Genomic DNA, 15,902 nt, shown 5'->3' on the forward strand with positions numbered 1-15,902 from the left:
CATGGAGTGAGTCCATTTGTCGCCTTCCATTTTTAATTCCAGGTTTTTACTCATACAGTGGTGCATATTAATGTCTTGTACTATTCTCCATTCTAGCCTCACTTCAGATTTTTCTCTAGGTAACTGTTTTTCATTAAACTTAAAAAGGTCAGTGAAAGCTGAATTTTACTGTTTACCTTAACAGAGCTGGTTGCCATTGCAGAAATCCGACTAACCCTACTTCTAAGAAAATCAGTTTGCCTGCCTGGTTTCTTTGACCAACATCTGCTTCCTCCTGCCTGGGGCAACGTCCAGCACACAGTCTGTGGTGCTGCGAGAGTGATGAGCTCCTCATCTCCCCACAGCAACAGCGATAACAACAAATGGTTTGAAGTCTGTAAGAACCAATTTCTCCAGACTTTAAAGAAAAATCAGAAGTTGCAAATCAGAGTGTGCAAATAAGGAAATCAAAGAACTGTTTGTAGAGCTGAGAAAATAGACAGCAGATTTGCAAATGTCTATAACCAGCAGGATTTGGTAAACACTGGAAGCAGCATGATTTTATTTACATTTATTGTAAGCCATGAGAATGCCTGGGTTTTCTTAAGAGCCTAGCAAACTTTCTTAAATAAAACTCAATTGTCTTTAATTGAAATTCATTTCTCAGAACCACAGGTAAGTTTTTGTTTCAAGATTGAGAAGTTAATCTCCCTTTGGTTGTAAGTGCTAACCTTGATGCCTCGCTGACTATCAGCCATACTGAATAATCAATCACGATTTTAACTTTAATTCAATTGATTGAAAATGGAGTTTCTTTCAAGAAAAAAAAAACTTATTGAAATAAATATTATCTTTTCAGGAGTTAGCCCTGAATAATAATAGAAAACCATCTTGCAATGTCAGTTGATCATAAACTTTATGTGAGGCACCATAGTGAAGTGACTGTTAGAAATATGCCACAAAGGGAGACTGTATTAGGAGAAATAGACACTTCTGTAGTTGAGACTCTCCTCTTTTACTTCACCTAGTAATTATCTGCTCTGTGGTAGGCAGAATAATGCATCCCCCACCAAAGATGTCTATGTCTTAGTTCTTGGACTCTGTGACTATGATATCTTACAGGGCAAAAAGGATTTTGCAGATGCGATTAAAGCTCAGGAATTTGATTTAGGGAGATTATCCTGAATTATCTGTGTGGGCTGAATCTAATCACATGAGTCCTTCAAAGCTGAGAACCTTTCTTGGGTATGGCCAGAAATGTGAAAATGGGATAAAGGTCAGAGAGATTAATATTGCTGGCTTTGAAGAGGAGGAAGAGGCCATAAGCCAAGGAATGTAGGCAGCCTCTTGAAGCTGGAAAAGACAGGAAAATGGATCCTTCCCTGAAGACTCAAAATGGAGCAGAACCCTGCCTACATCTTGGTTTAACCCAGTGAGACTCATGTCGGACTTTTGACCTAAAGAAGTTTAAGATAATAAATTTGTGTTATTTTAAGCCACAAACTTTGTGGTAATTTTTACAGTAGCAATAGGAAACTAATATAGCTCTTGTTGTCTTAATAAATGGATATCCTGAGACCTATAAATTTGTTAATCTTTATGAGACTATTTTTCCTTTCTTCTCTTCAAACGTCTCACTTCATTAGAATAGTGTTACCACAGTATGAAAACAAGTTTGTGGCTTATCGAGGTCTCCAATGTCCTTATATTTAAAGTTGAGCTCATTATTTTATCTACAGAGCTTTGAAACTTCAAAACTTCACAGCCGAAGGTAATCTAATCCTTTAATTCACATTTATACACATTATTCACATAGTTATATGTATATATTCTTATATTCAATAACTTATGTTTAAAATTACATAAGGTATAAATTACTCTCACATAAAGCAAATGACCTATTCAAATATTGTCTGCAGATCTCACTAGTGTAGTCAAATTCTTCCTAAAAGGCATATGTACAGATCATAGAAATAGACTTCACCCAAAAGAAGTGTGATACAGGAAGACAGTTGTCTCATTCCAATGGCATTTTGTAGGCTAAACATATTGATGGACTTTTGAAATAGTTATTTTAATCACTCCACTGAACAACAAAATTACCTACTAGCCACATCAGTGGAGGAAAGCTTGGAAACTCATTTCATCCTCTATTACACAAAGCCTTTCTCACCCAGGTTGTTCAGTACTAAAATGTGTCCATCTCCATGAACATAGAAAAGACAAGACCCTTTTTCATTTTTGGAAAGTTAGTGCTGGACCTCAGTTAAGAGTGGAAGATGGAAGACTTACGTGAAATTTGAGTATTTGGATGAAGTTACCCTTCAGTCGATACTACCATCCTAAGCAAAACATTACATTTTTCCTGTATACACATAGTTCCATACCAAGGGTAAAACAATTTTGTTGTTTTCTGTTTTGTTTTATATTTTTAATATCAACAAGGAAGCTTAATTGAGCAATAGTTTTATAATAAGTAGTACTTTTATAATAAACACAAGAGAATTCTCAAACAATTCTTCCTGATACTAGAAGTCTAAAGGGACTTCATCAAGAAATTTGCTCCCTAGAAATTCTATGATTAAAAATGACTAGCCCTTTTGGACATTGGACAGAAGTTTAGGTAAGACGACTTTAAGATCACTGGGTTTCTACTACGACGCAAGCTTTAACCAATGCTCAGGATGAAGAAATAAGCTCCCACTTTTGTGCTTCACAACTACAACAAAATTATTAAGAAATTAACTTTAAGACCAGGAAAATATTCTCCTGATGAAAGTGAAGCAGAACAACTAGAGACCATAAATGTCAAAGAGAGAAATCTTAAAGAACACTAGAAGAAACCAAAGGAAATTCTGCAAAGAATAGAAGATTTTGAAGATTTAATGTTTTTTCAAAAAAAAACCAGAAATTTTTTTCAAATACTTGTTAGTAACATTGATTGGAAGGTGGGAATTTTGTTTGTTGTTGTTGTACTAATTTTTCAGAGAAATTATTTGAGAAATTATTCTTAAACATCAAATATTTAGTAGATGCTTTTGGTGACTTATCTGGTTGGGCTGAGGTACCCATTCTCCAGCTGCTGCAGGTGTTAGCTGCTAACAATTCACAGCTCACCCTTCTCCTGTGATTTCACTTTGGCCTGAGTGTTAGCTCCCTCAGGCATGGCTCTCAGAGGGGAACTTCCTGACAAAGGCCTACGTAAGCTGGCCCTCTTGCTTCAGAGTGACTCTGTGGTACCATTCATACATCAGAGCTCCCCAGGGTATTAGGACAAGGCCAGGCTTCAGTTGAAGCCCTATCTTGGCCGAGCTTCCCTGTCTTATTCAGCTCAGCTCACTCCCTTAAGATCTCTCTTGAAAACACTCCCTCAATAAGTGCCTGTGCAAGAGTCCTCCTCTCAAGCTCAGCTTCTAGCAAACCAAACCTAAAACATAAGAAATGGAAAATGTAGAAGATAGAGATGGAAGATGGGTGGCCAGGAGACATAGATATGAGTTCCAGAAAGAAAGAAAGTAAAAACTAGGAGAAATGATGTTTAAAGAAACAAAAGGAATTTTCCTGACTTGAAGAATCTCTTGAATTCTCAGATTCAAAGGATTAACCAAATAAAAGGAATATCCAAAAGTCCACCACCATCATCAAAGAGTATCTGGAGGTTCTAATCACTACAATGAAGTCGGAAAAAGCAGCAACAACAATTAGAAAAACAAGAAATAAAATCACCATAGTTTGCAGATGATTTGACTACAAACCTAGAAAACCTGAGGAACTCGAGTGGGAACTGTTGTAACTAACAAGAATTCCAAAACATGGTCAGAGACAGGCTATGTAGTCAGCAACAAGGAAAATCAATAACGTTCCTTTATACTAGCAATAACTACTTAGAAAATACAGGGGAGGAAAAATATTATTCACAGTAGCAACAAAAATTATAAAGTTGCTAGAAATAAAATCAACAGGAAGTGAACGAAGTCCATTTTTAAAAAAAATTTATAAAGCTTTACCAAAGGACACAAAACAGGACCTCTGGTAGCAAATAAGGTACCCAAATGAGAAGAGTATAAGGATGTCGATTCTTTCCATGTGGAGAGAAAAATACACTGCAATACAAATTTGAGCACCAATCTTGGGTTGGAGGGGCAGTTTTGTACTGTGTACAGAGTCTTAAGAAATTAAAAATGAAGGGGCTGGCCCCGTGGCCGAGTGGTTAAGTTCGCGCGCTCTGCTGCAGGCGGCCCAGTGTTTCGTTGGTTCGAATCCTGGGCGCGGACATGGCACTGCTCATCAGACCACGCTGAGGCAGCGTCTCACATACCACAACTAGAAGGATCCACAACGAAGAATATACAACTATGTACCGGGGGGCTTTGGGGAGAAAAAGCAAAAAATAAAATCTTTAAAAAAAAAAAAAAAAAGAAATTAAAAATGAAGTTCATCTGGAAAAATAAATTCATGAGACTGGCCAAGAAAAAAATAGATTATCTCCTACAAGTTATTCTCTTATGAAAGCTCTGCACAAGCAAAGATATATTTTCTACACAAAGGAATTAAATTTTTAAACGTGTTGAATTATAGAACCAAATTCTAGCTTATTAGAGTTGTCTGAATTGCTTATGGGTAGGGTAACTAGGTAATTTTCCATCTAAATTAAGGAGACTGAAAGAAGGAACTATTAATAATTGTGGTGGGATAACAGGTGTTAACAGGCCTGACTTAGTTAAACCAAGACCCACAGTTATATTATTAATGGACCATATCTTATTAGAAAACAGCTTAGTATTAAGAATCTTAAATGAGGAGTTAGGAGGCTAGTTATCTCATTAATAACTCAAAGTATGCCCTTAAAATAAAAAACCAGCTAAATTTCTTTAAACTCATTCCAGCCACTTCAAAGGATCAAATATCACTACACTGTAAGTATAAAGTATTAAAAAATTATTTATGTAATTTACCAGTTCACTACTCCTATGGGATAACATACTCAGACACAGAAATTTGCGCTCCTGTTCCTCTTCCCAAATTATTAAGTTAATAATGCACAATAGCATGTTTTATTTAAATACTTGTATGATACCTGAGTATACAAGTTATTCCAACAACAACTGTGTTTGGTCAATCTGGGGGCACTCTTTATAAGGCTCTCTTAATATGTATACATTTGTGCCCAAATTGCACTTGAATTAAAAGTAACTGGAATAAGTCACCTTAGCTCACCTAATGCAGATAGGAGCTCTGAAGCCCTCAAATTAATGACTTAGCAGCACTAACATGGCAAGTTTGACTGAGCACTTTAAAACTCTTTTCAAGGTGTTCACTGTGTTACTTCATTGATATCCAAGTCCAGAACGCACGAAATGTTTCTGTAATTAAAACAGGGAGTCACGACTGAAGAAATTTAAAGTGCAATCTTGCCACAGAGCTTGAGCATTTCCTTCATAATCTCAATGACTATCATTCCTATATTTTTTAAACACTGATATTTTTAACCTCTGATACTGGCTAACATCAGGGCTGATATGAGAAAAAAATTTGTATCACATGACAAGAATCTGATAATTAAAATATGAAGAAAAAAACAGATACCACTTTGTCAGTATAAATTTCAATTATATATTGAATTCTGAGAGAATGTTCCAGTTACTACAATTTTCTATTCCACTGACGGTTTCTATTGAAACATTAATAGAGCATATAATTACATATTCCTGACGATTTTAGTGGATCAAATATAACAAAAACTTTTAACATTCTTTACATTTATCACCATCCTGAACAATAATCTTTGCATAATAATATAGGTGTAGAAACTTACCAATTCAGTTTAAGTGTGCACTGAGCCCAGAATGTATCCAGTAATAGCTATATTAGTTTCCTATTGCTGCTCTAGCAAATTACCACAAACTCAGTGGCTTAAAACAACACAAATTTATCATCTTATAGTTCTGCAGGTCCGAAGTCCAAAATCAGTCTAACATCAAGGTGTCAACACGAGCATTCCTTCTAGAAGCTCTAAAGGGAGAATCTTTTTCCTTGACTTTTCCAGCTTGTAGAGGCTGCCCACATTCTTTAGTTCATGGCCCCACATCACTCCAACCTTTGCTTCCATCATCACGTCTTCTCTTACTTTAAATCTCCTGTTTCCTCTCTTACAAAGACCTTTGTGACTACATTGCAATCACCTGGATAATCCAGGATAATCCACTCATCTCAAGATACTTAACTAACATCTGTTAAGTCTCCTTTACCGTATAAAGTAACATAGTTACAGATTCTGCAGATTAGCATGTAGACATGTTTGGGGGCCATTATTCACCCTACGATGATGCCATTTGAAAATACAGCTGATATTTTAGCTTCTATCTCTTTACATTTCCTATTTTCTTCTAAAGTGGAAAATGGCCAAAATGAGGGATGAGGGAAGTAAGGGTGGATGAAACTCAACTCATTGTTCTGCTTAAATGAGTTCCAAGATATGCCTCTTACCTCTGGCAAAGAGAAAGCTACAGGGGCCGGCCTGATGGCACAGTGGTTAAGTTCGCATGTTCTGCTTCAGCGGCCTGGGGTTTGCCAGTTTGGATCCCCGGTGCAGACCTACGCACCGCTCGTCAAGCCAGGCTGTGGCAGGCGTCCACATATGGGGTGGAGGAAGATGGGCAGGAATCTTAGCTCAGGGCCAGTCTTTCTCAGAAAAAAGAGGAAGATTGGCAGCGAATGTTAGCTCAGGGCAAACCTTGCTCAAAAAGCCCCAAATAAACAAAAAATAACAGCAACAACAACAACAAGCTACATATATCACGAAATACAATTGCAAAAACAACACAGGTAAGACATGAGCCTTCTCCAGATTCAAGTCTTCTAAGATTAAATGTTTCAGTTGATAAATGCTCAGAGGCTTGACTGTCCTACATAAAACTAGAATAACCTAGGGTATTTATCTGCTGTCTTTCCTAGGACATAACATCTATAAAGGAAAAAAATGATCACAAGTATTGGCAATAAAATAACACCAAAAACTGCAAAAAATGTTCTGAGAAATGTAAAGTACTTCTCATGGGTTACCTCCAAATATCTTGGTATGGTTTAAAGTCATTACCCCTATACTGCGATAGACCCAGAGAATATAAACTGTTCTTTCAATGTTGTTCAGATATTGAATGGTTGAGCTAGAAACATATGCAAGTCTCTAGAATCTTGTCTGTATGCCCGTTGAGTGAGAGGAGGGGAATGACAGAGGGAGGATGAGGGAGGGGCGAGGGGAGTTTGAGGAGTGGGAAAACGGGGAAGCAATTGGCCAGCTATGCTGCTTCTGAAGTTCCAAGATAATAAACCAGACAGATTGGATAGCGCCTAGCCAAGCAAATCTCTAGTTGCTGAGTGAGGGAACAAAATAATCCCAATGGTAAAACTAAGAAAATACCCGCTGAAGTCCTGCAAGTATTATTTATTCCTCTTACAGCAGCATTTGATGATGAAAGTACATATGCATGAATAAACCATTCTTAAGAACTGGAAGGAAAAACAACACACATTTCACCCAAATCTAACAGAAAAAATGCAGGTCTTTCAGTGCTTAGGGAACACATTTCTCCTAAATATATGTCAACTGCTAGGCTTTTGTGGTCTTTTGCACCAAGGTTGTCTTTTCTAAAGAACACCATCAGTGGGAACCCAAGAAGTCCTAAAACAATCTTTAATCCTTGGAGATTAATGTCATATTAATAAAAGCTCAGAGAATACAAGTTATTTGGCCCATTCATTCAATTCTCCTATTAATTTGTATCCAATAAATCTAGATACTCCCAATTTCCCTACTTGCTCTCATTTTCCAGTCTATGCCTTTGCCCACCCTATTTCTAGTACTTGTAATTCCTTTCTCCATCATTTCCTTTTCCCATCCTAATCTTGAGATTGCCTGGTTGTTAAGACCTGGCTCAAAAATTGCCTTCAGCTTTATGTTTTTTTAGATCAGAATAGAACAGTGGTTAACAGGTAGATTCTGAAATCAGACTGAATTTGACAGCTAGATCAACTACTTTCTGGTTTTGGGCAAATTAACCTTTTTCTACTGCTGTTTTCTCCTCTGTTAAGTGGAGGTTGAAGGTTTAACCCACTACAGGCTGCAGTGAGGTTTAAATAAACTAGTATAGGTAAAGCACTAGAACACTGACTGATTGATGCATAGTCAGCTCTCAATGAGGGTCAGCTTTCATGTTCCCAAAGTGAAACTAATCACTTCCTCTTCTGACTCCAATTGCACTTTTTGTTCTTTACAAATCTTCCCACGTTGAACTAGTTATTAATGTATACATTTTATCTGCATGCCCAGTTGTGTCTTCTCTGAGGATAGGATAAAAGTCTTCCTTATTTTTCGTCCTCTACAGCCCTTGCATATTATAACAATGGGAAAGCTAGCATTTATTGACCACACAGTACGTGCCAAAAATTATGTGAGATTTTTATATGCATCACCTCATTTAATCTTCGTAATAACCCTATGTGGCAAGTAATATCAGTCATCCTCACTTTACAGATGAAGAAACAGATTTAGAGAGATAAACTTGCTTAACGTTACATGGTTAATAGGAGGTTTTGATTCTAAATCCCAAACTTTTAACTACTATGTTATATAATCTGCTAGTTGTTATACCGCAAATGTGTAGAATGACACGTTGAATGACCATAATCTTAACCATAAAGATTTTTACAGTCTCTGCTGTGTGGTGGGCACATTATAAATAACCACTACCTGTCTTGGAGAGTCATGTTTGACAATTTTTACTGTGAAGAATGAAGTAAACAATAAAGTCTCGAGAATCGTGTAAATGAGTCGTAGGGGGAACTGAAGTACATTTAATCCGTACGGCTGCTATAGAGAGCCTTGCTACTCAGAGTACTCCCTGGCCTGGCAGCACCGGCATGACCTGGAGGCCTGCTAGAAATGCAGAGTAATCTTGGGCCCCACTCCAGATGCATTGAATCACGATCTATGTTTTAGCAAGATCTCCAGTGTAAGAATCATTTTTATAGAGGTCGTGAACCAGCAATTCTCCACTTAAGCATAGAGTAAATAAAAATTGTTGGGACTTAGGGAGATTTTTCTTTCTAAAAGTGAAGAGACTTTTCTAAAAGTTAAGAGACACGTTAAGAGATATGGGGTAAAATATGATAAAGCCTCAACTTTCTAAAAATTAAGAGACATGTTAAGAGATCATGGAGTAAAATATAGAAGGAATGTGTAAGAGTGCCTTTTCAAGAAGTTATCTTTAAATGATAGATTAGCATTTATCTAAGAAATATCAACTAGGAAAAGGGTCTTAGTTCCTGAGTATACGGAAGACTATAATTAATTCCAGAATATAAACTTCCTGAAAACAGAGTTTTAGGCTCATTTATTGCTGTATTCTCAATGCAAAAAAAGACTGCCTGGTATATAGTAGGGACACAACAGATATATGTTGAATGAAGAAATATGTTCTCAAGATTCTGAGGGCAATTTGAGTATATCCTCCGAAGAGCAGGAGTGGGGATAGAAATAACTTCTAGGGTTCTGCTGGCTCAAACCTTAGAGTTGTGATTTGTCTTAAGTGTCCTAATATGGAAGAGGTTTTCTGCCATTAAGGACACAAGGAGGTGAAGAGAACACAATGTTAATACCTTCATATGTCTTACATAAGGGGTGACTATAAATTATATAAAAGAAAAAAATATCATCTTTTCTTGATGGTCGGGTATCAGTTCCATTTTCTTGTTTTAGAAAACTCTTGGGCATAATAAACTCTGAATTTTGTTCTTTGAACGCTATCCCAAGAGTTTTGCTCACGACAAGATGATTAATTCGGCACCTATTTCTGGACACCAGGGAGCACATCTCAGAACAGCCCAATAACAAAGCCAGACCTCTAGCTCAGTTAGTATAAAGAGAACAGCTGTTTTCACTCCAGCATCTACTCATGATGATGAACTCTTACAGTGTGTCATATCCTCTTTCTGAGTTAAGCCTCAAGGCCAGAGATACAATCCTGACAGTATTAGGAAGAAAAACAATAAATACGTGTCCAGATGTCAGATCACAGACAGTCTAATAAGCCCTTAAGTTTATAGTTAAATAAAACAAATGTAGACATGAAAGGCATTGTCTCGTTAATTACGCACTGGATAACTAAGATTTCTTATTATCCTTAATTAATGATAATATTATTCATATACCAATTTCACTCTTAGAATGTTACGAAGGTGTCTGAGGTTTAACTATCTTGCATTCACCATCAATGCTGTGAAGGAAGGAGTTAATCTATTTCAGAGTGTTAGAACAAAAAATGGTTTTTTTCCATTGTAAGTAGAAATTTTGAAATGCTTTTAGCTAAACAAGGAAATAAAAGCAGGACAACTTCTAGTATTGTACCACAAAGCCAGCTATAATAATGACATATTCATTGACAATAGCAAAATATTTTACTTATTTGTTTTTTTTAACACAATTTTTTTCTAAGGAAGATAAGATAATTCTAAGATTTCTTGGTTAGTTTTACTGTTATGACAAAAGTGAAATGTATAAGAATAAGAAAAATTATTTTGTAAGGAATTAACGACAGCAAAGCACTTCAACAGGGACATTGTTCTTCACAGACGTTCTTGGCAGTGTCCGGTTGTGCCTGCCTCTGAAGGCCATCTGCTCACCTCTCAGATAACTCTCATGGGCAAACCCGGGGCAGTATTTCCTATGACAAAGAAAACTGAAAATATCCGCAGAGGAATGAAGCAGTATTTCAATCTCCCAAGCAAAGTAATTCCAAAGGGTTGATGGATGAGAGGTCAAAAATGTCAAGTGCTCCAAAAATTAAATAGTTCACTCATAAATCATTCAAGCCAGGCAAGAGCAAAAATAATAGTGCTTGTCCTAACAATCACCAGAAAGAAAGGACACATTCCAGCCACAGTGACAACATTGCTTTCCCCTGTAATCTCTAACTGCAGCATGTTTGGGAGCACAGGTAGGACAAAGAACAGAAATATCCATCTTCATGGGTGGAACCCCATGACATATTTCCAACTAACAATCAAAAAGAGCAGCTCATGCAGACAGCAAACAAAACAAAACCGAAAAACTAGAACTGCACCTTTCAACTGAACGATCCCTGAAATACCTATGAAACTGTGTGAGCACGGAGCATAGCAGTCACCTTTGGCTGAACTAGGCAGGGGAATTGCAAGGGCATGGGGTGGGACAGGCCTGCTTTTCCCCTGATGTACACACCAGGAAAACAAAAGATGTTAAACAGATTCAAAGTAAACAGATGTCAGCTTAATCATACAGATATGAGTCATCATACACTACCAAAAGCTGCTTAGGCTTTTTACTTAAAAGTGCAAAATGTCACATCAATAACCTTTGTCTATTCTTTCTTTGAACTTATCTTGATTGAAAAATAACACTGTTACTGGTATATACTTCTAAAATTTTGTGTGTTTCTGTGTATGTTTTTATTTGGTTTGTTTGTTTTCTCCATAAATGAAGGCATACTTTATACATACACAGGTGCTATTCTGAACCTGGTCTCTTTTTGCTGAGAATGTTTTGAGCTATTTCTTTGTTAGCACATAAACATCTGCCTCACTTGTAAGGGACCTGATATTACATTGATTGGATATCTCATCACTTATTCAACTAGTCAGTAACACTAAAGTTGTTTTTGTTCTTTACAACTGAAAATAACGTAGGGACCTTCTTTCTATGGCTGTATCTGCACATGTGTATGAATATATCTATAAGATAAATTTGCAAGTACTGAATTGCTGGTCAAAATCTGTGTTCCTAATTTTGATAGACATCATCAAATTGTCCTTTAAGGACATCAATTTCTCCTTTGAAAAGAGTTTAATCCACCACCAAAACTGTATGAGGATGTCTGTTTACACGCATCCTCATCCCCACTGTATTTGGTCTTTGGTGAATCTGATAGGTGAAATAGCATTTCATTTTTTGTTTTAACTTTTATTTTCAAAATTATAAATAACATTAACATCTATTCATATTTTTAAGTGCCATTTGAATTTGTTTAAATGTGAATTCGGATCGTTTATCTTTCATAGATTTGTCAAAGCCCATTACATTCTATATTTCTTCAAATCTAAGACACCATTAATCGTAAGAAGAAGGAGAAAATATCCCTGCCCGGTAAGAAACAGTGCTTTCTTATCACCTATAGTTTTCATTTTGAACATATTAAAATCATCCTTTTACACTTCAGTAGACAGATATTTTTGTCATGTTTCACTCTTGCACGTATATAGACAGGAAATAAAGCAAAACAAATTTCTCTAATTCAGTGTCTGACTCTTCAGAGTCCCTTTGCAACACTGAGTCCTCCACGCCCGTGGTTTTCCCCGCTAACCTTCTTCCACGCCATCAAGAGCGCTGGTATTGAAGCATTTCTTTAAAAACATTCCTCAAAGAAGTAAAAGCCACCAGGTCTGGGCTGTTAAACTGACATTGCAATTAAGCAGAGCTAGCCTGCTCTCGACTCCAGCCGCAGGAGTGCTGCTCGTCGAGTCTGATACCCCACCTCCGCTGCCCTCTCACAGCCGGTTCTTTCCTGCAGGGACGCCATTTCAGGAAGCTTTCCCCACGCCCGCGTGCTGGAGATGTTGAAATGTGGGGAAGATGTGAATTACAATGAACAAAATCCTTAACAAAGAAACCATCCTTTGCGTTAGGGGTTGTAAATCTCTTTCTCAGCGTGTTACTTTTATTTTAGCTACTATATTTACATTTTCATGTGGTCAAATGTATCCTTTTTATTTTTCTTTATGGAGTATGAATTTTGTGTCTGGAGCTTCCCCACATCAATATGATAGAAAAAATGGGTCGTATTTTCCAAGGAACAGTTTTGTTTTGGTTTTTAACTTTTAAATTTGTGATGCAACAGGAGAGAGAGTGTGGATGTTGTGTGTTCAGTAGAATGTCTGAGGTAAAATTCCAGCTCTCTTTTGTCCCACATAACTACCTAGATTTCCCAGCATCATCATCATATACTAACTTTCCACGTCAGTGTTGGTTTATTTTCTAGTTTAAGTTCTTCTTTTTATATGCTGATCTATCTATATTCTCATAAAATGCAACAAAATTGTCTTATATAGTGAAATTTTATGAAATATTATAAATCTTGCAAGGCTAGTGGGTTTTCAATACTCTTTTTGTTTTTGGCATTTTATTTGAGTGCTTATTTCTCTTGAATTTTCTAATCAGTTTAAGTTACAAAAAATCATTTTCCTCTTTTTATTGTCGCAATATTGAACTTACATAATTTAGAGAGTTGCAATCTCTAGAAGACCAATTTACTGTGTAAGAACAATGAACTCATTATATTTATTCAACTCTCGTTCTGTTTTAAAGTTTTCAATTACATAAGTCCTGTTAATTTATATTGTTAAATTTCTCTCTATTTTACTGTTTTGTTACTGTAGTGAATAGGGGGTTTTACCTAACATGATTTCTGACTAGTTACAATTAATGTATAAGAGGTTGTTGATCTTGTAACCAGGCTGATTACTCCAAATTCTTCTTAGTAATTAATATTTTTTGAGTTTATTATTTTAAGTTTGCCAAGGATACAATCGCATTTTCTATAAAAATGGTATTTTTTAAATTTTTCAGTTGCTAAAACTCTTTGTAAAATTTGTTGAACATTATGTCTTCTTTTTTTTCAGTTCTAATTTTAATGCATTGTATTCAGAGAATGAGATACTTTTCATTTCATGAAATAAAATTGATTGAAGTTTATTCTACAGCACAATATGTGGTCAGTTTAGTAAATATTCTAAGGCACAATAAATGAGATGTTTTCTGTGTTTTCAGGGTATAAAATTACATACAAAACATGGCACTTCCCACTATGGAATAATTCCATGGCTTACTCATGCTTCCAGATTTTTATATTTCAAGTAAAGTTCTCTTGACTATGTTCTTCAAGTTAAAGACACTTCAGAATATATGTAATCCTAAGCATGTTTCTTCGTTTGCCCAGAATTTCACTGCTTGGCTACGACTGCTTCTAATTACTAGATTGGGCTTTGGCTGTGTGCTAGTGTCATTGAAGATAAGAGTTTTGTTTTTTTTTAATTTGTGTCATTTTAATTGGTTTCTGAAATGGAGTAAACTAAAAACACCTTAACTTTGCCATCTTGAACTAGAAGTAGTGTATTTTATGTTTACTAAAATAATTTATAAGATTGATTTTTCTCCTGATAGAGTTTGAGTTTTTGAAACATTCAGCGGGGAGAAAAAAAACTTTATCAATTTTTTTACCTTTCTCTACCAGAAAATACTTGGGAGGCTTTTAAATGTCTCAGTTTTCGTCTCTTGTTCGTAAGCTCAAAACTTCCTGTCATTATGGCAGACTGAACGGAACCCTTTACAAAGACACATGGAGATCATAGATAATGCATCACCAAAAACGAAATATAATGCCACACCAAGCTTGAAATCAAGAAAATATCTAAGTGCCGGAAATAAAGAAGAAATTGAAAGTCAAAGGTAATTGGAGCTAACATAGAATTGCTCATTGGAACATCGGGCATACCGCCTGTGAGCTCACAGGAAATTGGGCCTCATGCCAGTGCAGGAAGGGTGGTTGGAATTAATCCACCTTCGTAAAAGTGAATATGAGCAAGTCTTACCTTATCTGTTTATCTGTTGTACAGGGACTAAAATCTCAGCCAAAAAGCCTCGAAGTTTTGCAGAAAATATGACAGGAGCTTACGTGAGACTTCTGTTGTCCCAGAGTTGACAACTTGGGTCCCCAGATGAAAACACAAGCACTAAGCCTCCCTTATTCTAAAAAGAACCATCAATGTCTGGGGCTTCCTAAAAGTTTCCAGAACTGGCCCTGCTGTAATTAACTACCACCCCAAACCAAATATAAGTAAAACACAAAGCAGAGCAAATCTTGGAGGTTGGGTTGAAGTCATTGGCTTTATGTGGGAGTGGAATATGCCCAGGGAAAGGTACTATTTCCTTCCCCATTGAGAGAATGTGAGTTTACCAATATCTTCATTTTTCATAGTGAAGAGTAAATAGATGTGGATAAGTCAAGTGGATAAAACAAAAAATAAAGCAAGGAAGGTATCAAAGACTAATCGGTTATTTTAAAACGACATCGAAGTAAACATGAGGAAGCTCCCATTAAGCAAGAACAGAAAAATTTGAGTGTCTAATGAAAAATGAATACTATTGAATGCGTCCTGAATATGTTAAAAACCCTTAGTTCATGATGATAATCCCCCAAAACTAAATGCTAATTCAACATCATTGGAAAGAATGAAATGAACTTAATAAATATGGAAGGAATAATAAAATTAGAAGGTCTCCATTTTATAATCATTAAAACCTAATTTAGCTAACGGTCATCCTTGATGAAACAGGAAAGAGACTGATGGAAAATTTACAACAGAGAGTTCAAGCTGTCACTTGATTAACTGGAGCATCACTAAATGTGGGACAATTCAATGTGCAACTAATCAATGGCAGGGGAAAATGAGAGGAAGTAGAGAGGTGGACTATTCTAGAACAAAAGATGCTTAAGAAAAATAATCAAATGTAATGTGTGGAGTTTGTTTAGGTCTTAATTCAAATAAGCCAGCTGGAAAAAAAAATTGAGAATACTGCGGAAATTTAACTAAGGTTTGAGTATTAGACTATATGAAAGTGTTAAGGGAATATTTTTAGGTGTGATAAAATTCTGGTTATGTAGGAAAATATACATATCTGTTAGAGAGGTATACATAAATACATAAGCAAAAAATGATGTGATAGCTGGGATTAGCTTTAAATGACTTCAGTAAAGAGTAAAGAGCAAAAGCGGAATAAACAAAAGTGGCAAAAAATGGATGGCTGTCAAATCTGGGTGATAGGTATATGGGGG

At 36.1% G+C, this 15,902-nt stretch overlaps 1 long non-coding RNA gene across 1 annotated transcript in view; it reads right to left on the minus strand.

Moving 5' to 3' along the window:
* Positions 1-12,580, minus strand: part of LOC123290329 (uncharacterized) — a 99,968-nt gene extending 87,388 nt beyond the window's left edge. Inside the window, exon 1 of the long non-coding RNA XR_006534755.2 lies at positions 12,375-12,580. This is a non-coding gene — a long non-coding RNA (uncharacterized lncRNA). The remainder of the gene's footprint in view (positions 1-12,374) is intronic.
* Positions 12,581-15,902: the final 3,322 nt, after the last annotated feature.

This window comes from Equus asinus, chromosome 9, assembly GCF_041296235.1.
Source record: "Equus asinus isolate D_3611 breed Donkey chromosome 9, EquAss-T2T_v2, whole genome shotgun sequence".
Classification (NCBI taxonomy): Eukaryota; Metazoa; Chordata; class Mammalia; order Perissodactyla; family Equidae; genus Equus; species Equus asinus.